The sequence below is a fragment of the Engystomops pustulosus genome, chromosome 9 (genome assembly GCF_040894005.1).
Source record: "Engystomops pustulosus chromosome 9, aEngPut4.maternal, whole genome shotgun sequence".
NCBI lineage: Eukaryota > Metazoa > Chordata > Amphibia > Anura > Leptodactylidae > Engystomops > Engystomops pustulosus.
Genome location: NC_092419.1, coordinates 20,996,191 through 21,022,974, shown reverse-complemented (window position 1 = coordinate 21,022,974; position 26,784 = coordinate 20,996,191). Strand labels below are relative to the sequence as shown.

General features: G+C 46.2%; 1 long non-coding RNA gene across 3 annotated transcripts in view; it reads left to right on the top strand.

The window, feature by feature from the left end:
* Positions 1 to 6,309: 6,309 nt before the first annotated feature.
* Positions 6,310 to 26,784, top strand: part of LOC140077422 (uncharacterized) — a 36,601-nt gene continuing 16,126 nt past the window's right edge. For 2 of the 3 annotated variants that reach the window (XR_011849784.1, XR_011849785.1), the window contains exons 1-2: positions 6,310 to 6,404; positions 10,777 to 10,864. This is a non-coding gene — a long non-coding RNA (uncharacterized lncRNA). Of the gene's footprint in view, positions 6,405 to 10,776; positions 10,865 to 10,952; positions 11,040 to 26,784 lie in introns of those variants that run through there. The other variant, XR_011849783.1, reaches the window with a different exon arrangement.

Sequence of the window (26,784 nt, the reverse complement as noted above, 5' to 3'; positions counted from 1 at the left end):
TATTTATACTGAATACCTTTATCCATTAAAAGGTTTGTTATCTTCGGGGGTAATGATACACATTAGGAAACTTATGTCATAAATCTCAATGGAATATGTAAATAAGTTTTCCAGGATGGGATAAGGAAAATATTGCCTCTTAGCTACCTTGTAGAGCAGCCCCCTTTACTTTCAGCATGACTTTCAAGAATCATAGTCACAAGCCTCTCACTCAGCTAAACTAACTCCCTGCACTGTGCTGATAAGATGCAAAGACTTGGAAACAGCACTGTCTAGAGTTGGGAATCTGTTTTTTTTCTGGAATAGTTATAATAATACTTGACTAGGGGGACTGCTGCATATTTCCTAGAATCCCCCAGTGGATTGTCAATGGCTGTAAGCCTCCAAAATCGGCCTTAATTGGCAAAGTCTTAGTAGGGAGAACTCTACCTCCCCGGCCTATAAATCTCAATGCAGTAAGGGTGATGCCACACATGGCGTTTCTGGTCCGTTTTTAAGCATGCGTTTTCAGTCCTTTCAAAAAGGCATGCATTTTAAAAAGTGTCCGTTTTTTAAAACGCATACCTTCTTGACTGTTTACCATGCGTTAGGCTGCTTACAACCTGTTTATCTTTTACGATAAATGGGAAAAACGGACAAAACCGGTCAAAAACCGGTTGAGCTGTTACACAGTGGCCTAGTTCACCAGGCATTTAGGACCAGTCATAGCTGGGACCCCTGGGACCTCGATAGTTACGCCACTGGCCAGAAATGGTGGAACGTTCAACATACTGGTGCAGGAACCAGGCATCTATATAGGTCATCAGTGTGAAACTAGTCTGATGCCCTATCCTAATTAAAATCCCTTAGAGTCCTGCAATTGATTCATTAATTAAATTACTCAGTATTGATCAGAGAATCTAATGGGTTAAACTGCTGGAATTAAGTTATTTCCATTTCTAGAGGTGAGAGTCCGTTGTATCCTCAGACACAGCGACATTATCCCTCCAATCTATTACAGATATTCAGGTTCCCGTGACAAGCGGCAGGGGTGCAGTGACTCCAGGACATTCCCTGTCACTTATCTGGAGATGTCATTCACTTCTCAGGCTCACACATTCAGGTTTTCTGATGCAGTTTTGGATGTCCAAACCAGGAATAGAGTAAAAAAACAGAGTAGGAGGAGTAGTCCCTCTGCATTATGGTGCACATTTACTTACCTGTCCGACGGAGTTCACTTAAAGTGCATTGTCCTATGATAATGCCCTGTGCTGCGATTCACTTAGATTGTGTGGCCGATATCCTGCATGTGTCGCTTCCCCGCTCAGGTCCCCTGGGGCTCACCTTCTTCTTTCTGGTGCATGTAAGTGCATTGTCTTGCGACACAAATTGAAAGTTAAATCCTGCGCTCAGTCCGGATCAGCCGGATCATCCGACGGCCTGCCCCCAATTACTTTTGTATGAAAGCCAGTGCAGCGGCGCCAAAATCTGATCGCCTGTAACACAGTCCCAGCGCAAATCGCTGTTAAATACATGTCAAAGCTGCGCAAATCCCAAAAAACAGTCTGACGAAAGTGCGATCCGCGACCCTTAGTAAATAAGCCCCTATATGTTCTCATAAATTATGATCTGTACCTGCTTTTGGCTTCAAAATCTGCATCAGAAACCTGAAGGTCTGAACACAGCCCTAGGTTGGAAATAGCTAATTCTCCCAATAATGAAGGTCCAAATTCATCTGCTCCAGAATAAGTAGCGCAAAATCTATTAACGGATGCAAAGAGATGGAGGTGAGACGTTCCCTTTACATGATCCAGACCTCACACATGTGGCAGAATTATGGGCTAATCCTAATGATTTGACAAGATGGAAAACCCCTTTAAGATCAATGGTTTGAATAGTTCCCCCGAGGCGTCTCAGACTGTGCCGCTACATGAGAGGCTCCAGCTGTAAGGTGCAACGTTCTCTGTGCTTTACCTTTCCCTTCTTCTCCTCCCAATTAATTCCAATGTCTTTTTAATCTCCGGTTTAATTTGATTGTTTTGTGGGTTAATGTTATTTAGAGTCGGAGATGAGTTTGTTGGAATTTGCATTGATTAGTGTAAATGATTCATTGCAGGATTGTAACAAGGAGGAGAGCGGATATTATTCTGTATGATTATTCGCTGCAGCCGGCGCCCGGGTCCGTACGAGATGATGATAATATCCACAGCACAATGTTCCAGTTACACAACCATTACCACAAATTCAATTTCCTGAAACTTTTATTTTGTTACAAGCCAAAAAAATAAAACCCATTGAGATGAAATAGAAATGTCGCCAGGTGTCGGCTCATCATATCTGACGCCAAGTTCATGATGTAAATCTACGTCTTAATCGGATCCCAATCCTGAGCTTGCGTCGCTGTCATACAGGCAGTTGATACAAAGTTGGAAATCTACTATTTGGAACAAAAATATCTGGAACTAAATTGGATACAACTAGCGACACATAGAAACCCACCTTAGGACCACCTACGTACTGGGGGGAAAACTCACTACTAAATATATACTTTACTTATATAATATAATTAAAAATTGTAACATCTTCCATGAGGTTTTGAATCTCTGAAAATAGGGACAATCTCCTCTGAGGACTCACACTGCTCCTAAAGAAAATAAGGACAGTCTCCCCTCAGGACTCACACTGCTCCTGAGGAAAATAGGGACAGTCTCCCCTCAGCACTCACACTGTTCCTGAGGAAAATAGGGACAGTCCCTCCTCAGCACTCACACTGCTCCTGAGGAAAATAGGGACAGTCCCTCCTCAGCACTCACACTGCTCCTGAGGAAAATAGGGACAGTCTCCCCTCAGCACTCACACTGCTCCTGAGGAAAATAGGGACAGTCTCCCCTCAGCACTCACACTGCTCCTGAGGAATATAGGGACAGTCTCCCCTCAGCACTGTCCTTCAGCCTCCTCTTCCTGTAGCCTCTTGTCCTCCAGCCTCCTCTTCCTGTAGCCTCTTGTCTTCCAGCCTCCTCCTGTAGCCTCCTGTCCTCCAGCCTCCTCCTGTAGCATCCTGTCCTCCAGCCTCCTCCTGTGGCATCCTGTCCTCCAGCCTCCTCCTGTGGCCTCCTGTCCTCCAGCCTCCTCTTCCTGTAGCCTCTTGTCTTCCAGCCTCCTCCTGTAGCCTCCTGTCCTCCAGCCTCCTCCTGTGGCTTTCTGTCCTCCAGTCTCCTCTTGTAGCCTCCTGTCATCCAACCTCCTCCTGTCCTCCAGCCTCATCCAGCCTCCTGTCCTCCAGCCTCCTCTTGTAGCCTCCTGTCCTCCGGCCTCCGCCAGCCTCCTCCTGTAGCCTCCTGTCCTCTAGCCTCCTGTCCTCCAGCCTCCTCCTGTAGCCTCCTGTCCTCCAGCCTCCTCCTGTGGCCTCCTATCTTCCGGTCTCCTCCTGTAGTCTGGGTGTCTTATTTGATTTCTATAACATATATGTTTGTCTCCTGGTGACTTTGTTCTGGGCTGCAGACAAATAAACTAGATGTGAAGGACAATGTTTCCTCCCTTACATTCCTTCCCGTCTGGTCTGGTTTGCTCGGATGTTAGGGGAGCAGACCAATCATTTTTTGGACCAGGACTTTGTCTGTCCACTTCTCAGTGCTTACCATTATTCTTGTTTGGAACTTGCTAGGATTTTTGATCTTATCACTTTTGTTTGTCTTTTGACCATCCTTTGACGTTCTGTAGTATGTAAGTTGTGTTTTATGAGGATCTGTACTATGAATGGTGTATTTTATGAGGTTCTGTAGCATGTATGGTGTATTTTATGAGGTTCTGTAGTGTGTATGTTGTGTTTTATGAGGTTCTGTAGCATGTATGTGGTGTTTTATAAGGTTCTGTAGCATATGTTCTGTATGATGAATCTCTGCAGCAGGTGAGAGCTATGTTATATGGCTTAGGCCCCTTCCACACTTGCGCTGCAGATCACGTCAGAGTCTGATCAGGGTGCGATCAGGGTTTGGTCTGACATTTTTCATCAGAGTTCAATCAGTTTTAAGTCAGAGCTTGTTCAGTGTCTCAGGCCCCTTCCACACTAGCGTTGCAGTTCACGTCAGGGTGCGATGCGTGAAAAACTGACGTTTTTGGCTGCGTTTTTGGTCCTTTTTTCCTTGGAGTCATTAGGGGTTTTTGCGTTTATTGTAGTATATTGTGAACTTGCAGACACTGGGGGTCTTGTGGACATATATCTTCATGGTTCTAGTCTTATAAGGGACCACATAGAAGATACCTTGGCTTTGCCTCATTACATATACAGGACTTCTCAATCCTCAGTTACCACAGGGACTCGTTTTCTGCTCGTTCTGGTTTCATCAATGAATTTCATAAGATCAGGACCTGAGGTCACTCCATAACTAAGAGCCTCATCCACATGACCCTATACAATGTAATGAGGGGCTCAGAATCCGGATCCTACTGATGAAGAGAAGGGGCTCTGAATATTTCCTGCTCTATGGACTTCAATGGTCAAAGTTCAAAAACGTCTCCATTGTAAAATCCCTTTCACTGCCGGTAATAATTGGCCTCTAGGGTTTATGTCACCTGCAAAAACCTAAACCCTTCTGGACGAGTCTTGGATTAAGATGATACAATTTGGCTTGACCTGAGCTTGAATTTTTGAAATTTTACAAATCTCTGAGGCTGAATCCCTGCGGCCAAGAAAAGTTTATTCTCACAGATTTTTAATGTTGTGATTTTCCTCTTCAGATCATGGTCCAAATTTTTTGTATTTTTTTTTGGTATTTATTCCCAATAAGGGTGATGCCACACATGGCGTTTTTGGTCAGTTTTTAGTCCATTTTTCCCAATTATCTTAATAGATAAACAGGTTGTAAGCAGCCAAATGCATGGAAAAACAGCCAAAAACAGACTGAAAATGGATGTTTAAAAACGGACCAAATACGCCATGTGTGGCATCACCCTAGGGTGAAGACACACATGGCGTTTTTAGGCCGTTTTTGGGCCGTTTTTTGACCAGTTTGAATTTTTTAACGCATGCGTTTATTACAATCTGAAAACGCACTAACTAAAAACGGCCCAAAAAACGCCACGTGTGTCTTTACCCTAAGGCCGGCGCCACACAGGGCGCTTTGTCTGCGCTTGCAAACGCAAACGCAGACAAAGTCGCGCCCACCGGGAGGGCCTCGGCGTTTCTATGGAAACGCCTGCGATCGGGAACGAGCCGCCGGTGTTTCGTGTTAATTTAACGCGAAACACCGGCGTCTCGTTCCCGATCGCAGGCGTTTCCATAGAAACGCCGATGCGATCGGGCCGAGGCCCGCCCCGGTGGGCGCGACTTTGTCTGCGTTTGCAAACGCAGACAAAAGCGCCACGTGTGGCGCCAGCCTAAGGCTGTTGCCACACGTAACGCTTTGTCTGCATAGAAACGCAAATGCGATCGGGCCGAGGCCCAGCCCCGGTGGGCGCGACATTGTCTGCGTTTGCAAGCGCAGACAAAGCGCTACGTGTGTCATCACCCTAAGGCCGCGGTCACACGATCCGCTAGGCGTCCGTTCATAACGCGACGCTAGCACACAGGGGGCGGTCCTCGGGCCGAACGCACATGCGTTAACAGGGAAACGCATGCGATCGGCTTATCAATCGCATGCGTTTCCCTGTTAACGCATGTGCGGTCGGGCCGAGGACCGCCCCCTGTGCGCTAGCGTCGCGTTATGAACGGACGCCTAGCGGATCGTGTGACCGCGGCCTCAGGACGCGGTCACACGTACCGCTAAGCGTCCGTTCACAACGCGACGCTAGCGCACAGGGGGAGGTCCTCGGCCCGAACGCACATGCGTTTCCAGAGAAACGCACGTGATCGGCTTAACAATCGCATGCGTTTCCCTGGAAACGCATGTGCGTTTGGGCTGAGGACCTCCCCCTGTGCGCTAGCATCGCGTTATGACGGACGCTTAGCGGTACGTGTGACCGCGGCCTAAGATTCCATGAAAGATTTCCATAGAAACGCCGATGCGATCGGGCAGAGGCGCGACTTTGTCTGCGTTTGCAGGCGCGACTTTGTCTGCGTTTGCAAGCGCAGACAAAGTGCCACGTGTGGCGCCGGCCTTAGTATGTGATCAAGGCTGGAGCCTTTGGGTGATGCCACACATGCCGTTTTTGGTCCGTTTTTTAGCATGCGTTTTCAGTCCATTTAAAAATGCATGCATTTTTTATGCATCCGTTTTTGACCGTTTTTGTAAATTTTCCCCAATTATCTTAATAGATAAACAGGTTGTAAGCAACAAAACGCATGCTTAAAAATGGACCAAAAACGCCATGGGGGACATTTACTTGACGTGACGCAACGCATTCCTGTTTCCTCGGCCTCGTGTGCACATTATGCATTGGTTATGGTAAAAGAAACAAGATGTGGCACAAGCTGTGGATATCAGGAGGTAAGTGTTTCCCGCACCTGTCAGCCATTAGGCACCTGAGCTGCTCCCTGCAGACATCACTGGAGGAGCTCCCTGCCAGCAGGTAACTGACTGTATCCGGGAGCACAGCACAAGCTGCAGGTTTGTTACAATGTGCAACCAGGATCAGCAATGACACCCATGGGATACCCCTGGAGCACAGGACTTTGGGGGGTCCCCAGGCACCAGGGAAGGTGCTGGGAGGGCAAACACGTCAGCAGCAGATCCCTAGCAGGATTCATAGGATAAACTCCCTGAGATGTAGCAGAGCTGAGCTTGTTATTAGTTGAGGTAAATTCAGACAATGCAGTAAAACTGAGCTGGAAATGCTGTAATTATGCAATGTTCTTTATTTTCAGACTTTTATGTAACATGTATTTTTCTTGTAATGTGAAAAACTGTGTAAAAAAGGCATCACAATTGCGCTGTGTGAATATATCTTAGGCCGGCGGCACACGTGGCGTTTTGAACCCATTTTTTGGGGCCGTTTTTAAACAGTCCTGTAAATACCGCATGCATTTTATGAAAACCCATCCGTTTTTGACCAGTTTTACCAATTATCTTAATTAAATTGGGTCAAAAACGGATGTGTTTTTAACAGAAAACGGGTTCAAAACGCCACGTGTGCTGCCGGCCTTAGGGTGATGCCACACATGGCGTTTTGAAACCGATTTTGGTCAGTTTTTAAGCAATCCGTTAGAAAACGTGTGCGTTTTTTGAAAACGCATCAGTTTTTGACAGGTTTTCCGAATTTGCTTAAAAACGGACCAAAAAGGGTTTCAAAACGCCATGTGTGGCATCACCCTTAGAATCATCCAATCAGATCTGTCATGTTTGGAAATTTATTAGATTTTTTTTTATTGTCCATGAATAAGATGTTTCCCAACAGCACCACCCCTGTCCACAGGCTGTGTGTGGTACTGCAGCAGTCCCCTGTATACTTCTATAAAGGTGACTGCAATACCTGGCACAATCCATGGACAGGGGTGGCGCTATTTTATAAGGAAAGCTGCTTTGTTCTCATCCTGGGTAGTTAGTAGTGTAATAGTCCCAATTATGATGCTCAATGGCCCTAAAGTTTTACAGGTAATGATTTCTGGCCCACCCTTATGAATATTACAGAGATGGTAAATAAATGAGACTCTGAGGGTTCACCTAATCTTATTTTAAACATCCCCCTGACCTTCCCCCAACAGAATAAGCCAATTCATCATTTTGTATGGGAAATCTTACAGGACAAGTCCAATTCTATCCCCAGTTCTACCAATCACGAGGGATTCCAGTGCCGAGACCCCAAATAGTCAGTCTCCCCCCACCTATTTCAAAACTTTAAGTAACACTGTATGGAGAAGAACATATAGTCCCCCAAATACCATTGTGATGGACACTAATATTCAGGCCCCTTCAACTTTTCTATGCCATGATGGTCTTTGCTACGTTTGTGGTTGTCCTATTGACCCCAAATGACATTGCTTCAGCCCAATGGAGCTTTCACTTTCATTGGTTAACCACTAAGATGCCCTGGTTTCAATTGCCTGATACATCAAAGGGGTTTCTGCAATGAAAATTCAGCTGTCAGTTACAGTCCGGCTTCCATAGTGAACAGCATCATGTAAGATAACATTAAGATGCACCTATAGGGAGCGGAGGGTAAATTGTTGATTAGGGGGGGGTTGCAGTCATCTGTTCTATTTGGGCGCCGTCACACTGAAACGGAATGAAATTGCACGGGGTGGGCCACCAGCTCCCAGTGTCTTGTGCTGTTTAAGGCCGGTGGCACACGTGGCGTTTTGAACCCCTTTTTGGGCTGTTTTTAAACAGTCCATTAAAAAAACGCATGCTTTTTTGAAAATGCATCGGGTGTTTTTGGAAACGCATCAGTTTTTACCTTTTTTGTCTGTTTCTCCCAATTGTAATTATCATAATTGGGGCAAAAACTGAAAAAATGGATACCAATCGTGCGTGTTTCCATAGAATCTCCGATGCGATCCGCTGTGGCCCCGGGCGCTTTGATTGGGGGCGCGTTCACACGGTGCGTTTTGGTCGCGTTTTCATTGCGTTTGAAAAGCATATACAACAGCTGATGAGAGGAGATTTGCCTAATTACATTACCGTTTACGTTTGTAATCGCAACGTTAACACATGAGTTAACAAAATGCATGCGTTAACGCAATGCATGCGTTTTGTAAACAGAAATGTTAACAGTGATGTAATTAGGCAAATCACCTCTCCTCAGCTGTTGTATATGCGTCTCAAACACAATGAAAACACAATGTGTGAACGCGCCCTGAGTTTCCAAGCGGTGTTGAAGTGTAATCGTGCGCCAGCACCTTTGGCAGTGAGTTCTTCTGTAAACTTCAACTCCATGACGGCTCAATTGGTAGAATTTTGTCCCCATTGACCCTCCTGTCCTGTGTCATCGGGTCCTAAAGGACATGTCTTTGGTCATGTGACGGGGTCTTTGTCTCCCCGTATACTCGAGCCCGTGCTCCACCGCGCTTCGCTCTCCTTACATCTGCTCCTCTCTGCAGGCAGAACCGTTTAAGCTCCTATTTTTAGGATAAATAAAAAGCGTTTTCATCAGCGTCGCCATTAAATGGCGCAGAGAATATGAGGCGCGGAGATGATTTTCATGAATGTTTCACCTGCTTATTTTTTAGGTAATCGCTATCTTTTATTTGCCATTTGATTTATGCCGACGGTTACTTTGTTGATCTACTGGAACATAAAAAAGGGAGAAATGATTTATCCATCGATAAAGTATTAAAGGGAAGCGGCTTTCTTGTCACTTGTTTGAAGATTTATTGCATCGGGTTTATTTTCAGATTTTTTTTTTTTTTTCCTGCTGCTCGAATATTCCTGTTTTTGCTCATTTGTATCTCACTGAGAGGCGTAAGAAAAAAGATGACTAATTTATGACGGAATCTGCTGAGAGATGTCGATTCTGTCACTTAAAGAAACAAGAAGGAACAAACGATTAAAAACCATAAAAACCCTTCCTGATAGATGGCGCCATCAGGCTGCAGAACCTTCCGTGTGTACAGAGGTTAATTGCCCCCTAATTCCCAATTGTATTCCTTTAGGAACTGACATAACTGTTGTCTCATTACACACGGAGCAATGGGGCCGGGCTCCTGCAGCAGAGAGATGAGCAAAGGTTTATTACTGGTTATGCTGCAGAATTTCCTATTTGTAGAGGCAAAAATTGTGTAGGAATCTTGTTGAAGTCTAGGGTTAATGTGCCCTAGATCAGTGGTGGCGAACCTATGGCACAGGTGCCAGAGGTGGCACTCGGAGCTCTTTCTGTGGGCACCCAGGCCTTCACCCCAACACAGAGTTTGCCAGATAGGACTCAAGGCTTTCTCCTGTGATCCAATACAGCCCAGGATGTGCCATGCTCAGCGCTATTTGGCTGCCAGGAGTAGAGGAGGAGTGAGAAGGTGTGGATAGAGATGGATCATCATTGGAGCTCCTGCTCGGAGTCCCCTGAAGAGGAAGGATCAGGACCTTGGAGGAAAGCTACAATCCAAATTTCTCCATCATCTTTCTATTGTATTGGTGAACTCAGGACGCCAATACAATTAAAACCTGTGATACAGCAGGGATCAATAAGTTACCGCTTAAATTGCCATGTTGGCACTTTGCGACATATAAGTGGCTTTTGGTTGTAGCTTGGGCACTCACTTTTGGAGACCGAGTGCTCAAACTACCAAAATCCACTTATTTACCGTAAAGTGCCAACTTGGCATTTTAAGCAGTAACTTATTGCTACCTGATCTTTCACATTTTTCAATCGTATCGGCCCCTGAGGCCACTAATACAGTTGAAAGGAGGGCAAATTCATACTGTTAACATTTGTGTTTACAAAATGTTATCTGTTAACACATTTACGTTTTGTAAACTCGTGTTAACAGTAATGTAATGAGGAAAATCGCCTCTCTGCAGCTGTTGTAATGTATTCCAAAAGCGCAATGAAAACACAAAACAACGCAACGCGTGACCGCACTCTTACAGCAGAAACTTTTCTAAGAACAAGCGAAAGGTTTATAGAAATTGACGATGGTGGAAGGAAGAAGGTGTTTTTGTTTTTCATGTAATCGCATTTTCTCTTCTTATACACAGAGCACTGGGTTAGGGCTCCTTACAACAAGATGAGTTTCATATGCTGGGGGGGGGGGGGGGGTGGCATTGAAGTACTTTGCATACATAGAAGTAAATAGTTCCAAAATTCTGCTAATTATATACTCTTCTGTCCATGTTTCCCCCTCTACCTTAGTGACATGGTAATGCAGCTATTAACAATAAAGATATTTTAGTATCCGCTGACAACCTGTGTATCATTATTATATGACAGGTGATTGCATATCTGATGCTGTACCATCTGTGACCATGTGATGGCGCCACAGTCGCCTCCTATTCCCTCAAGTAGCTGCAATTTACAGGTAAGTCCTCTCAGTTCTGACTGTACACAGGTGTCATGTGATATCAATGGGTAACACCTACAGAAATATGTGTATGTATCTATCATAGATATCTAACTGTGCGACTGTGACATACATGGTTATAGACGCTGCTGATTGGTTCAGACGCTTTGGTTCATGTTCTGCTCCAGTGTCCGTTTTTCACTTACACAGGTAAAGTCGTGTTATCCAGCGATGCAGCATCGCTGCTGTAGTCTGTGTTGGTTCATCTTCTCCATGGCCAATTTTACTGTATGTTATAAAATGAAATTATCAATTTGTTGTATATACAATTTCTTTTTGCTTGCAGTACCATGCCAGGCCACTCGGAGTGCTGTGACCAGAACCCTAGAATAAGAGTACAATGCAGGGGTCCACCTAGTGGTAGGAATTGTTACTGCAAGTAAAAAGTAGCATTCAGAAGGTAACTTCCCCAGCGGTGTCAAAAGTGATGCATGATGTCAATTTATCAACGTGTTACATGGATGCAAGAGAATTTAGAGAGTAATTTTCCACTCCAGCCGCCTGGTGGGTCCCATTATAGAGCTCTTAATATGTCACACGTTACAGTGTAGGATGCTGCGTGTTAACCTGCACCCAGTCCAGGCGGCAGGTGGGAGCAGGGACTATGACGCCCCCTGATTGAGGATCCACATCTGAATTCCTGCTGCGGATGTGTCTGCTGCTGATGGGGAGGGATGATGGAGCGCTGCGCCGCGCAGATGGATGGGGACGCATGGTGCCGCCTCGGCTGCTTTGTGTTATTTGATTCCAGAGGAATTGGGGGAACTTGTCATGCATTGCGAATTTCCTCGGATGAGGGTAAAATCTCTGTGGGTTTGTGCAGGTTAATATCCATCTTTCTTTATTACCTGTTATGAAACATCAGAAAAGGGAAAAAATGTGCGGTGACAAATGTGCGCGGCTGGTGACGGCTGCTCGCTGGCCTGTACACAATGAGCTGTTAGTTTCAGTCCAGTTCCTGCAATAGACAGATATTGAGTGGCGCCGCGCTCCGCAGACTGCTCGCCCATTTATTGTGATGCATTGTAACCTTCATTCAGGGGGATTTGGGTTTAACGACCACCGGGGCCGCTATGAATGGCGCTTGTCACGGCGCCTTACATGAATGACACTACGGAGGAGACTTTGTGCATGTCTTGTGTCCATCACATGTGGGACCTCAGTATTATATACACTGCGATAACTCCAGGGGGTGAAGCGGGTTACAGGGGGGCCTAGGGGCCCCTACAGTGTCTTTACTATATATGTCCTATAAATGAAGCAGTCCTATCCTATACATTATAATCTGGGAGGTTGGTACAGATTTTACATCAGGGATTTCAATGTGGAGTCTGTGATGGGCGGCCTCATCCTCCTCCTCCTCCTCCTCCTCCTCCTCCTCACGCTGCTCACTGATCTGATGTGTAGATCACCTGCCCCTCTACCATAGGCTGAGCATGCACTTTACTTTCTAACATTCAAAGAACCAACCCTCATCCCTATTCCATTCCTTGCCTCCCCCAGGGGATATATAAGGAACTTTGTACCTGTGTAAGATTCCAGAATGTGAGCGGGGATTCTCTGAGCAGACATTTCATGATTCCTCTGTGCTGTGAGATGCTGTGTGCTGACAATGTGCTTAGATTATCAGGGTACAAGGTTTATCTACACTTTAATTTAGATTCTGAAAGAGAGATGAGACAGATCAGAGATGAGATGCATATAAGACACAATGACACACTCGGCACTACTATGCTTCCCACCTCCCCTTGGATACAGAGCTTATCTTGTTTGTAGATCTTCTTCTCTTCAGTGTCAAAGCACTTGATTAACCAAGAAAGAAGCACCTGTGACTGTAGCGCTGTATGCCTCCTGCAATACAAGAGAAGCTAAAGGAATCTGACGACCATAGTCAGAAGAGTTGCGGTCGGATCCAAGGACAACCATATTGTATACGCCAGGACTCATAGGTCAGAATTATATCTGTGAATGCAGTGAATTAGAGAATGTGATCTTTTGCTATCCTGAATATATTTAGGAATCGTGTTTTTGTGGGAGGAATATCCATTTAAAGACCTCCAATGATGACCAGATCCCTACATAATATCCAGGGAAAGTGCTTGGACAACATGAGGATCTAGCTCCAGGTTATATTCAGGTTACACCTTTTAGTTGTTTGACAAAAATTCCTTTAAATTACAATATAAAACTAAACGCATATATAACATGAAGCCCCCGTGTGATTCATACCCCCCCCCCCCCCCAGGGTAGAGCTGGTTGTCATATTATCCGGTATCTCGCTATATTCTTCACAGTGAAGACGTTCAAAAGCTTTCAAGAACCAAAATCTTGTCCTCCACATCTGATCAGCTATTTATAGTTTACATCTCATTTACAGGATTCCATCGTCTTAGGGCTCCGTTCACATTGCATTTGTTTCCTGTTTGGAATCTTTCCTTATGTATGTGTCACCTATGGACTAGTCTTATACCTTGTGCTGTATCATTTCTATATTCTCCAATATGTTTACATCTCAAGGACTTGGATGCCCTGAATCCTGGAACTGCCCCGACATAGACCCTACCTGTAGATGGCGCTCACATAGTGACTAGAGATGGAACATACAGTGTACGTATATCTGGGGCTTATACAATGAATGCATTTTACTATCAGCGTTCCCTTGTATTAGGGACATGGACATGATGAGGTCCTGTATGTTTATGCGTGACAGTGTAGCTCTTTATTTTACTTTGTTGTAGTTCAGGATGTGGCAGAATTTTATCCTGGAGCCAAGATACGGAGGTATTATTACATCACCCCATATGTACTGATAGGGGGGTGACATAAGTCTGAGTCTATAAGTCACGTTGAAGAGTTTTGTACATTTTGCGCACTATACATTAGATGTATCCCATTTCACAGCCTCCTACAACATTCAATGGTATCGCTTACATTTTGCTAATTTTATGATGCAGCAATGGAAGGAGAAACATTGTAATTTATTTGCAGGAATCCTAATTGTTGTGACTGTTGGGGGAGGGGAGGAGGCTCTGACTCTGAAAAGACTTTGGATTTCCTGCAATTAATAAGCGGAGCGAGCGCTACCAAGGCGCCCAAAAGTATGTGTAATTAGTTAGCATTTATAAAAGGTGCATATTCATTAACTTCCAATTAGCGGGAAGTCAGAGAGCCTGCCATTGTTAAATGAGTAATTAAAGGTATTAATGACATGTCAAAAAGAAGAATGGATATCGACCAAGTGCAGTGAGCACTGGTTGCCGCCGTAGACCGCCGCAGGGTGTGCAGGTGGCGCCGTAGACCGCCGCAGGGTGTGCAGGTGGCGCCGTAGACCGCCGCAGGGTGTGCAGGTGGCGCCGTAGACCGCCGCAGGGTGTGCAGGTGGCGCCGTAGACCGCCGCAGGGTGTGCAGGTGGCGCCGCAGGGTGTGCAGGTGCCACCAGCAGAATAGTGAGTTCAGCTCTGGGGTATAATACAGGATGTAACTCAGGATAAGTAATGTCACGTATGTACACAGTGACTGCACCAGCAGCAGAATAGTGAGTGCAGCTCTGGAGTATAATACAGGATGTAACTCAGGATCAGTACTGGATAAGTAATGTCATGTATGTACACAGTGACTGCACCAGCAGAATAGTGAGTGCAGCTCTGGGGTATAATACAGGATGTAACTCAGGATCAGTACAGGATAAGTAATGTCATGTATGTACACAGTGACTGCACCAGCAGCAGAATAGTGAGTGCAGCTCTGGGGTATAATACAGGATGTAACTCAGGCTCAGTACAGGATAAGTAATGTCATGTATGTATACAGCCTGCACCAGCAGAATAGTGAGTGCAGCTCTGGGGTATAATACAGGATGTAACTCAGGATCAGTACAGGATAAGTAATGTCATGTATGTACACAGTGACTGCACCAGCAGCAGAATAGTGAGTGCAGCTCTGGAGTATAATACAGGATGTAACTCAGGATCAGTACAGGATAAGTAATGTCATGTATGTACACAGTGACTGCACCAGCAGCAGAATAGTGAGTACAGCTCTGGAGTATAATACAGGATGTAACTCAGGATCAGTACAGGATAAGTAATGTCATGTATGTACACAGTGACTACACCAGCAGCAGAATAGTGAGTGCAGCTCTGGGGTATAATACAGGATGTAACTCAGGATCAGTACAGGATAAGTAATGTCATGTATGTACACAGTGACTGCACCAGCAGCAGAATAGTGAGAGCAGCTCTGGGGTATAATACAGGATGTAACTCAGGATCAGTACAGGATAAGTAATGTCATGTATGTACACAGTGACTACACCAGCAGCAGAATAGTGAGTGCAGCTCTGGGGTATAATACAGGGTGTCCGTTCTTACACCTTCTAGAGCTATTAAAGCTACAATCAGATTTTCTCAATTTCTTTTCTCCCCTTCAGAATGAAAATCTGATAACTGGACTTTTTTTGCTATTTAATCAAAATGAAAAGTCCGATTAAGTGATTTTTGTTCCGGAGGAAACGGATGCAGCAAAATTGTGTCTATTCAGTGTCGGACTTAACTGCCGACTGCATGGAGCGATCCCAAACTCTGCATGAATATTGATGAATCCTCGTGCAGAATGTAAGCGCCTGACAAATTCATTATTATTTTATTATTTGGGATTTTAAATACAAACACCTCCTCCCCCGCCTCCTCCATTGTGCGGATGGGTCAGGCTTCATTGGGGATTCTCATCCAGCCCGGAATTGTTCATGACTTGCCTGGTCCTTGCCCTGCGTCGGACTCCTTGTTGGACTTGTGCATTAAATCATTTATCAACTGAATTTGAACCCATATGTCACAGAATATGGAACTCCAACAATATGGAACTTAAGCTGCAACAGTGTAACGCCAGGGTCAGCACATTGTGACGAGAGCCGCTCCTGTAGAAAGAAGCACAACGTCTTGTATGAACATAATAACCCCTGTCCTGCAGCACATACCACTAAATGTACAAGGAAACATTTGTCTTTTTAAAGAAAACATTCAGCAGGTGTGAACACAGCCCAAAGCCAGTGTCCGGTAGAGGAGATCCATGTAATCATAACTTTAGCAGGACTGTGAAATATATAGATCAATATTCCCAGGATTGTTGCTTTTCCAAGTCCTCACACTGCTGTGCTCTTTGCCCTGCAGCCGGTGTTAGGTTTTATCCGTATAGAGATGTGTAATCATATCATATGTATGTAAGTTGCAGCAGGACTGTGAAATATGGATTTATATTCCAGGATTGTAGCTTCTCCATGAGCACTGGGAGGGTCCTCACACTGCTGTGCTCTTTGCCCTGCAGCCGGTGTTAGGTTTTATCCGTATAGAGATGTGTAATCATATCATATGTATGTAAGTTGCAGCAGGACTGTGAAATATGGATTTATATTCCAGGACTGTAGCTTCTCCATGTGCATTTGGAGTGTCCTCGCACTGCTGTGCTCTCTGCAGCTAGTGTTGGGTATTGTGCCTGGAGTGATGTGTAATGAGACCTTTTCTGTATGTTGTTTGTAGCAGCAGAACTGTGGAATGTGGATTAATAGATCTTCTCAAAGTGCTGACACTGCTGTGCTCTCTGTTCTCTGCAGTGAGCAGATCCAACATCCCCTCCCTGCTGATCAAAATCTTCAGCAGGCTGTGTGATCATTGCACAGACCTCTGATGAGAGGGGATGAGAAGTTTTTTTTAACCCTTTCACGATCCTGTATAGTGGATGATTCTTGTGATGTCTTATTTTGGAGTAGACGAGGACGGGATGTTCTTAATATTGTAGGAGGTCTCGGGATCTGTCCTGCTGCTGGGAGGACTCCAGAAAGTGGGTGATGAACCCCAGAGACCTCCCTATGATCTGATTGGATAGATACATGCACGAGGATCGGTCCTTACCGGTTGATTTATTGCCCCTGTCAATGCCACGTCTAAGGCTCCCAGCACTTGTCAATGGGCAGACACTATACACTGAGCGCCCAGTGAGGGCAATGGGGGCGGCATATTGTAACCTCTAGAAAGAGGTATCAATCTTGTATGCGCCCCAATATCCATGCAGCATAGATAAACCAAAACCTAACACCCAGATTATAATTCAGAGCGTTGTCCTAATCCGTGAATTGTTCCTAACAATCCATATAATCTTTATGCCGCCAGTCCTGTTGCTGTATAGTGAATGGTTCTGGTGATGTCTGATTTTGGGGTCCACAAGGACGGACATGTTCAAGTTTAGGACACAAGATATTCTGTGACCCACATAATTCAGACTTCATATTCCATAAATCGCTCCCCTTCCTCTTGTTTCTTGGATCCTTCATGTTTTTTTATACATAATTGTTACATTTTCCTGCTGTTGTGTTGTGTTTATATACTGGTTACATCGTATCCAGGACCAAGCAATAAACAAATGGGTCGGGAGATAATGCGCCATTGATAACTAAGGACCCGGAGAGGGGGTGTATTTACAGTGTCACCAGGAGAAATGATGGGGGTTATTATCGGGTTTATTGCTGACACTTGCTAATTGTCTGCTCCTCATGGAGCTGCTTTGTCTCTTTACCCTGTGTCATGTCCTGCTGGGAGATCTCCCTCCCTGGAGTCACTTGTTCTCTCTAGTTAACCATCTAGGAACCAGGCTGCTCATAATTAGGCTGAATTCTATGTAGTGGTAAGTAATAGAGTTACTTTTTACAAACATTAAGTTAGCAAATTATTCTTGCTATATTTAAACAGCCTTCCTTAAGGAGAGCTCCTCATTGCGTGCAGATAATATACTACATACAGATTATACAGCCACCACTAGGGGGAGCTCACTACATACAGATTATACAGCCACCACTAGGGGGAGCTCACTACATACAGATTATACACCACCACTAGGAGGAGATCACTACATACAGATTATACAGCCACCACTAGGGGGAGCTCACTACATACAGATTATACACCACCACTAGGGGGAGCTCACTACATACAGATTATACAGCCACCACTAGGAGGAGATCACTACATACATATTATACATCACCACTAGGGGGAGATCACTACATACAGATTATACACCACCACTAGGGGGAGCTCACTACATACAGATTATACACCACCACTAGGGGGAGCTCACTACATACAGATTATACAGCCACCACTAGGAGGAGATCACTACATACATATTATACATCACCACTAGGGGGAGATCACTACATACAGATTATACACCACCACTAGGGGGAGCTCACTACATACAGATTATACAGCCACCACTAGGGGGAGATCACTACATACAGATTATACAGCCACCACTAGGGGAGATCATTACATACAGATTATACAGCCACCACAAGGGGGAGCTCACTACATACAGATTATACACCACCACAAGGGGGAGCTCACTACATACAGATTACACAGCCACCACTAGGGGGAGATCACTACATACAGATTATACAGCCACCACTAGGGGAGATCACTACATACAGATTATACAGCCACCACAAGGGGGAGCTCACTACATACAGATTATACAGCCACCACTAGGGGGAGATCACTACATACAGATTATACACCACCACTAGGGGGAGATCACTACATACAGATTATACAGCCACCACTAGGGGGAGATCACTACATACAGATTATACACCACCACCAGGGGGAGCTCACTACATACAGATTATACATCACCACTAGGGGGAGCTCACTACATACACATTTTACAGTCACCACTAGGGGAGGAGCTCACTACATACAGATTATACACCACCACTAGGGGGAGCTCACTACATACAGATTACACAGCCACCACTAGGGGGAGATCACTACATACAGATTATACACCACCACTAGGGGGAGCTCACTACATACAGATTATACACCACCACTAGGAGGAGATCACTACATACAGATTATACAGCCACCACAAGGGGGGAGCTCACTACATACACATTATGCAGCCACCACAAGGGGGGAGCTCACTACATACACATTATGCAGCCACCACAAGGGGGGAGCTCACTACATACACATTATACAGCCACCACAAGGGGGGAGCTCACTACATACACATTATACAGCCACCACAAGGGGGGAGCTCACTACATACACATTATGCAGCCACCACTAGGGGGAGCTCACTACATACAGATTATACATCCACCACTAGGGGGGAGCTCACTACATACAGATTATACACCACCACTAGGAGGAGCTCACTACATACACATTATGCAGCCACCACAAGGGGGCTTATACTGGGTCTATTCCTTTTGTTGTTTTGTAACCAGGGAACCATATAGTTATCTATGGGGGCTGCATACATAAAACAAAAGAAGAATTATATTCATGACTTTTTGCAATATAATCTAAATGCGGTTTTAGAAATCTATAAATCCTTTAAATCTCAATTGGAAGTTCCTCCTCCCCATGAATATCATCCTAACACATTGATCATTTAACTCTTTGCTTCCTCCTCCTCTTCATTCTGAGAAAAGTCAATCCTGTTAATCTGAGAGAAAATGGGTTTCCTCAGCAAAGAGCTGGGATTCTGCTACAATTTCATTCCTGATGGATTAGATTAAGTGTCGTCCAGTGCGGAGACAGGTCTGGGCCGCCGCCGCCGAGGGGTTTATTAAATTGCTTATCAGTGCAGTGCAACATGCGTTATCCTGACCGCGTCACCGCCGGCCGCTCTTATCAGCTGACATTTCGCTGGCTTTGACATCTGATGAATATTACAGGGAACACAAGGTTTGGGGTTTGTATTTAAAAATGTTACATCCACAAATGTTTATATATTATACCGTAAATATTTTCCTTAATGTCTGGTATACAGGAAACAAATGTGTATTCACTTTATTGGCCCTTATCCATTCCACTGGTGGTCACACATAGATACATATAGGATATCACATCACTGGGGGTCACACATAGATACATATAGGATATCACATCACTGGGGTCACACATAGATACATATAGGATATCACATCACTGGGGGGGGTCACACATAGATACATATAGGATATCACATCACTGGGGGGGTCACACATAGATACATATAGGATATCACATCACTGGGGGGGTCACACATAGATACATATAGGATATCACATCACTGGGGGGGGTCACACATGGATACATATTGGATATCACATCACTGGGGGGGTCACACCTGGATACATATAGGATATCACATCACTGGGGGGGTCACACATGGATACATATAGGATATCACATCACTGGGGGGGTCACACATAGATACATATAGGATATCACATCACTGGGGTCACACATAGATACATATAGATATCACATCACTGGGGTCACACATAGATACATATAGATATCACATCACTGGGGTCACACATAGATACATATAGATATCACATCACTGGGGGGGTCACACATAGATACATATAGGATATCACATCACTGGGGGGGTCACACATAGATACATATAGGATATCACATCACTGGGGGGGGTCACACCTGGATACATATTGGATATCACATCACTGGGGGGGTCACACCTGGATACATATAGGATATCACATCACTGGGGGGGTCACACATGGATACATATAGGATATCACATTACTGGTGGGGTCACACCTGGATACATATAGGATATCACATCACTGGGGGGGGGGGGTCACACATGGATACATATAGGATATCACATCACTGGGGGGGTCACACATGGATACATAGCGAGGTGCCTCTCTGTCTGATGTGGTGTGACGTCTCTTGCCGGGGTGGTGCAGCGTCATTATGTTATGTGGGTGACGGGTGCCTCTCCTGTGTGCGGTGACGGGTGCCTCTCCTGTGTGCGGTGAAATTGTGGACCTCTAACATCTTTTGTGTATTCCTATTGATATTTTCATGTTACTTTGTCCGTGTTTTGCCCACAGCCTGTATTTCTGTTGGATGCCCGGCAGCTACTTGCACAGTTTGTATATGTATATTCTACTTCATCATCGCCCGGATGAAGCCTCGGAGTGTTTGTATTTACATTTTCCTTGAAGTCTAATGATCTCCAATATGTCAGGCGATGGCTGCAGACCCCGGTGATCTCATTTCTGTGTCTGCTTTTCCCTTCGATGTTCCCAAAAGCCTGGATGTAAACCGCGCACATGTATAATACATTTACTGATGCATTAGAAGTAGGACGAGAAGTTTTCTCTTCGAGAGTGTTCACATTAGACCGGTCTTCTGTCTTTTTACCCTCCAGCAAACTACAAGAATTGATGAGAAATCTAATTCTGCAGTTTCCTCTGGGATCAGCTTTGCTCTGGTCTTTGACTCGGATAGAGAAATGTTCTATGTAATGTTATTCTTCACCTATGGACACTGCAGCAACTATATATATATCACCATTTGTGTTTACGCCAATAACATGTATCCAGACACCCATATGGTAATTGTGAACAACTATAATGCTGGCCCTAACCACTGCTCTGTAGCCGCTGCCGCCTGCCCTGACCCACTGCTCTGTAGCCCCTGCCGCCTGCCCTGACCCACTGCTCTGTAGCCCCTGCCGCCTGCCCTGACCCACTGCTCTGTAGCCGCTGCCGCCTGCCCTGACCCACTGCTCTGTAGCCGCTGCCGCCTGCCCTGACCCACTGCTCTGTAGCCCCTGCCTCCTGCCCTGACCCACTGCTCTGTAGCCCCTGCCGCCTGCCCTGACCCTCTGCTCTGTATCCGCTGCCGCCTGCCCTGACCCTCTGCTCTGTAGCCGCTGCCGCCTGCCCTGACCCTCTGCTCTGTAGCCGCTGCCGCCTGCCCTGACCCACTGCTCTGTAGCCGCTGCCGTCTGCCCTGACCCACTGCTCTGTAGCCGCTGCCGCCTGCCCTGACCCACTGCTCTGTAGCCCCTGCCGCCTGCCCTGACCCACTGCTCTGTAGCCCCTGCCGCCTGCCCTGACCCACTGCTCTGTAGCCCCTGCCGCCTGCCCTGACCCACTGCTCTGTAGCCCCTGCCGCCTGCCCTGACCCACTGCTCTGTAGCCCCTGCCGCCTGCCCTGACCCACTGCTCTGTAGCCCCTGCCGCCTGCCCTGACCCACTGCTCTGTATCCGCTGCCGCCTGCCCTGACCCTCTGCTCTGTATCCGCTGCCGCCTGCCCTGACCCTCTGCTCTGTATCCGCTGCCGCCTGCCCTGACCCACTGCTCTGTAGCCGCTGCCGCCTGCCCTGACCCACTGCTCTGTAGCCGCTGCCGCCTGCCCTGACCCACTGCTCTGTAGCCGCTGCCGCCTGCCCTGACCCTCTGCTCTGTAGCCGCTGCCGCCTGCCCTGACCCTCTGCTCTGTAGCCGCTGCCGCCTGCCCTGACCCTCTGCTCTGTAGCCGCTGCCGCCTGCCCTGACCCTCTGCTCTGTAGCCGCTGCCGCCTGCCCTGACCCTCTGCTCTGTAGCCGCTGCCGCCTGCCCTGACCCTCTGCTCTGTAGCCGCTGCCGCCTGCCCTGACCCTCTGCTCTGTAGCCGCTGCCGCCTGCCCTGACCCTCTGCTCTGTAGCCGCTGCCGCCTGCCCTGACCCTCTGCTCTGTAGCCGCTGCCGCCTGCCCTGACCCTCTGCTCTGTAGCCGCTGCCGCCTGCCCTGACCCTCTGCTCTGTAGCCGCTGCCGCCTGCCCTGACCCTCTGCTCTGTAGCCGCTGCCGCCTGCCCTGACCCTCTGCTCTGTAGCCGCTGCCGCCTGCCCTGACCCTCTGCTCTGTAGCCGCTGCCGCCTGCCCTGACCCTCTGCTCTGTAGCCGCTGCCGCCTGCCCTGACCCTCTGCTCTGTAGCCGCTGCCGCCTGCCCTGACCCTCTGCTCTGTAGCCGCTGCCGCCTGCCCTGACCCTCTGCTCTGTAGCCGCTGCCGCCTGCCCTGACCCTCTGCTCTGTAGCCGCTGCCGCCTGCCCTGACCCTCTGCTCTGTAGCCGCTGCCGCCTGCCCTGACCCTCTGCTCTGTAGCCGCTGCCGCCTGCCCTGACCCTCTGCTCTGTAGCCGCTGCCGCCTGCCCTGACCCTCTGCTCTGTAGCCGCTGCCGCCTGCCCTGACCCTCTGCTCTGTAGCCGCTGCCGCCTGCCCTGACCCTCTGCTCTGTAGCCGCTGCCGCCTGCCCTGACCCTCTGCTCTGTAGCCGCTGCCGCCTGCCCTGACCCTCTGCTCTGTAGCCGCTGCCGCCTGCCCTGACCCTCTGCTCTGTAGCCGCTGCCGCCTGCCCTGACCCTCTGCTCTGTAGCCGCTGCCGCCTGCCCTGACCCTCTGCTCTGTAGCCGCTGCCGCCTGCCCTGACCCTCTGCTCTGTAGCCGCTGCCGCCTGCCCTGACCCTCCGCTCTGTAGCCGCTGCCGCCTGCCCTGACCCTCTGCTCTGTAGCCGCTGCCGCCTGCCCTGACCCTCTGCTCTGTAGCCAGTAGTTAGGGAGAGTACTGGATGAATAGGTCCGCTCATCACTGCTCAAAAGTAAAAAATGTCAGTGCCGTCTCCATGGGACACCGTTCTGCCGACACAGGAGATCGGATTGTTAAACTTCTCAGAATTTTCCTGTAATTTTTTTTCCATTATTTATCATCTATTTGAATCTTTAAAGTTCTTTTAATGTCTTTTTTTTTTTTTTTTAAATATATATTTTTTTAATTGTCTTCCCTGTCGGAACTTTCTGCGCTTTGGAAGTGCGCGACAAAGACTAATAAAAATGGAAACGTCTCCAGTCAAATCTTTATTCCTGATGTTGCTAAATGGAAACATGCCGCTTAACATAATAGGCAATTTAGCATCTAAATATGCTCTATAAAAGCGCGATGTCGCCGGCACGGAACAATAGATGTTAACCTCCGGGCGAGCAGTTATCAACGCGCTGAGGGCTCCTGCAATTTTAATGAACTTGTTTGTACATGGCGGTCCTGTCACGCGGCACCGGCAGAATTCAGCGAGGACCAGGAGGACATTTGTTGATGAAGACAAATCGCTCATTTAAAAGCCTTTACCAGATGGGCTCGCAATTATTTCCCTTCCTATAGATCTTTCCCTTCCACTCTTACTTTTTGCCGTTTTCTGATTTTTACGGCCTAACTTTGACAGCGAGTGATCCGAAAACATTAAAAATTCATTAAAATGTCCTAATTCATCATGCATTTTATCTTCGGCGGGGAAGAAAACAAGAGTGGCTTGCCTTGGGGATATTGAAGTAGAACTAAGGTTGAAGAACGTATATTTTTTTTCTCCCTTTGTCAATAATGAGGCTCATTACCATTGAAATTCTGATTAGATTCAATCAGCCAAGGTTTTTTTTTTTTTAATTTTTCCGTGGACTTGATTGAGAGTAGACAGAGGTCCTTGACTTTGCCGCTCCCTTCTGACGCCCCACTTCCTTGGGTTTTCAGGCACAAGCGATTGGAAAGTTGTTACGGATTCCGCGTTTGTCTGCCTCCGATGCTAATTACCTTCCAGAACTTCCCGGCATCACAGCTTTCCACACCCAAAGCATGTTTTTTTGATTTCACACCGGCAGACTTGTCAATTAAAAAGGATGCCTTCCATTTTCGATGCCTCTGAACAGATCAGATGTGTTATTTTTGTTGAGATGAATTTTTTTTATCTTTTATTTCCCTTTTGGCAAGTAGCATCTAGTAGTAAACAATATGAGCTGCGGAGAGGGGGGGGGGGTGATGTATATGCTGCTAATTCCTATATACACAGTATAACATATGTCTACCGCTGGTTCTGTGATGAATCCTTCCTCCGACCATATGAGACGTATCAAGCGCAAATGTTTTGGTGTTTTCTTGCCCCAGACAAATTAACTCTAATGGGAATTAGAATTTTGCATGTGAGGTTGATGCAGGATTTATTTTATAGGTATATTTGAGACCAGGTATAAAGTTTTGGTGTCCCATATAGGGTTTTTTGTCCCTTGATTCAACACATCGGGGTTACGTGTTGTATCTGCATCTGCCAAACATCCTGGACTGAGTGTGAGAGTGCTGGATTTCTGTGTATGGATGACTTTCTAGTTGTTGGGTCACATCGAGGTGCATTAGAAGGTGAACCATAGGGAGACCTTATATGATTCGGGTCCACCTGATCGATAAAGGGGGCATTATACTATGTGGAACCTACAGAGGGGGCATTATATAGTGTGACAGCCAATAAGCGGCTATTATCAGTGGCGTAACTAGAAGCTGATGGACCCCAGTGCAAATTCTGTTCCAGGCCCCCGACTATAATGTGTATTGTATAGTAGTAGCCTTCTAATATGGGAAGGTGACATCCTAAGGGCCCCCTAAACCCCTTGGACCCGGGTGAGATCGCAACCTCTGCACCACCTAAAGTTACGCCCCTGGCTATTTATAATTTATGGGAACACTATGGAGCGAGATTAGGATCAGTGCTTCCGCACTCTGTACACACTACAACTTCTATCCCTCTTTACATTGATAAAGGAGACGAGGACTTCATGGAATAATCTTAATTTTTATTTCACACTAAATTTGGGACGGAAATGGGTTTTTGACTCGGTTTTCCTATTTGGGCAAAAGACAATATAATGGAGATGAACAAAATTATTCCGAAGCAAAATTGTTAAGAATTTGACCAAAAAGTTATGATTCTGTTGAATGCGAAACTTTTAGAATTCATCACGTTAATGGGCTCCTCAAAGCTCTTCCCCAACACTCTAGTTACTGAGTTTTATGTCAAGTTCCGTCATGATTATTTGTGTATTGATCCAGGTAAGAAACGTTCAGTGGAACATCCTTGCAAGAGGAGTTACAAATATCCAAAATTCGGGTACAAAAGCCAATCTCAATCTTCCCTGCTTTGCTGATTCTGCACTTCATCCTAGACATAGGATTGGGACATTCTGGGGAAAATGAAAACATTTTAAGAAATGTATGGTCCCATCATGCCCTGTAATTAGATGATTTGTCAGTGCTGCAGACTATGGACCGCCTTAACAATTTTGTTGTTTTTTTTTGTCACCAGTCCTTTTAGGTTTTGTAAACTTTGGACCACTAAATTGAACAAATATTAAGCTTGAATGTAAAGTTTTCTCCCTGAAACTTTTTGTTCAATTTTGTTTTGATAATGAAGGAGACATAAATTCAATTGCATAAGGTTTTTATTTTATTTTTTGTAATCCATTATTTTGCCTTTTTAGAGGTACCTCTTTGTCTGCTAATGTTCTGCTAGACATTGAACCTTTGTGCACCGGGGGTCATATTATTGGAGGGACAGAACGAGCCGTCAGGGGCTTCACTCCCACTTTACGCATATTTCTCATAACAAGTAATTGCATGCAAATAACCTGATTATGAACCTACATTTCTTCTATTTAATGCTTAATGTGACTTTATTAGAAATGCAATAAAATTTAAATAATGCATTTTTTTCCATTAAAAATTCACCGGTTTAGTGATTTGATTTTTGCAAGGAAGCAAATCGCGGCATCCAGTGTGTGGCGGTGGAGGGAAACATTGATGTAGGTTGTGATGGAGCTCGTGGATTCTAATTACTCTCCATCTCCTGCTTCTCTTAATTGTTCCTGATTATTGGAAATAAAAGCTTTGTCCGCTCAGGATGACCGGCAGATGAACCGGTAAGAGCCATATCCATCAGACCAAGAGAAATGTGGAGAATACGATGGACTTTTCATGTTGATAATGAGGGTTGATATTGGACCCTTTTCAAGAACCAATATAGAACTGGGAGTCAGACATTGGGGGTCATTGACTAAGGACCTGATTCGCGTTTTCCCGACGTGTTACCCAAATATTTCCAATTTGCGCCGATTTTCCCTGTATTGCCCCGGGGTTTTGGCGCACGCGATCGGATTGTGGCGCATCAGCGCCGGCATGCACGCGACGGAAATCGGGGGGGGCGTGGC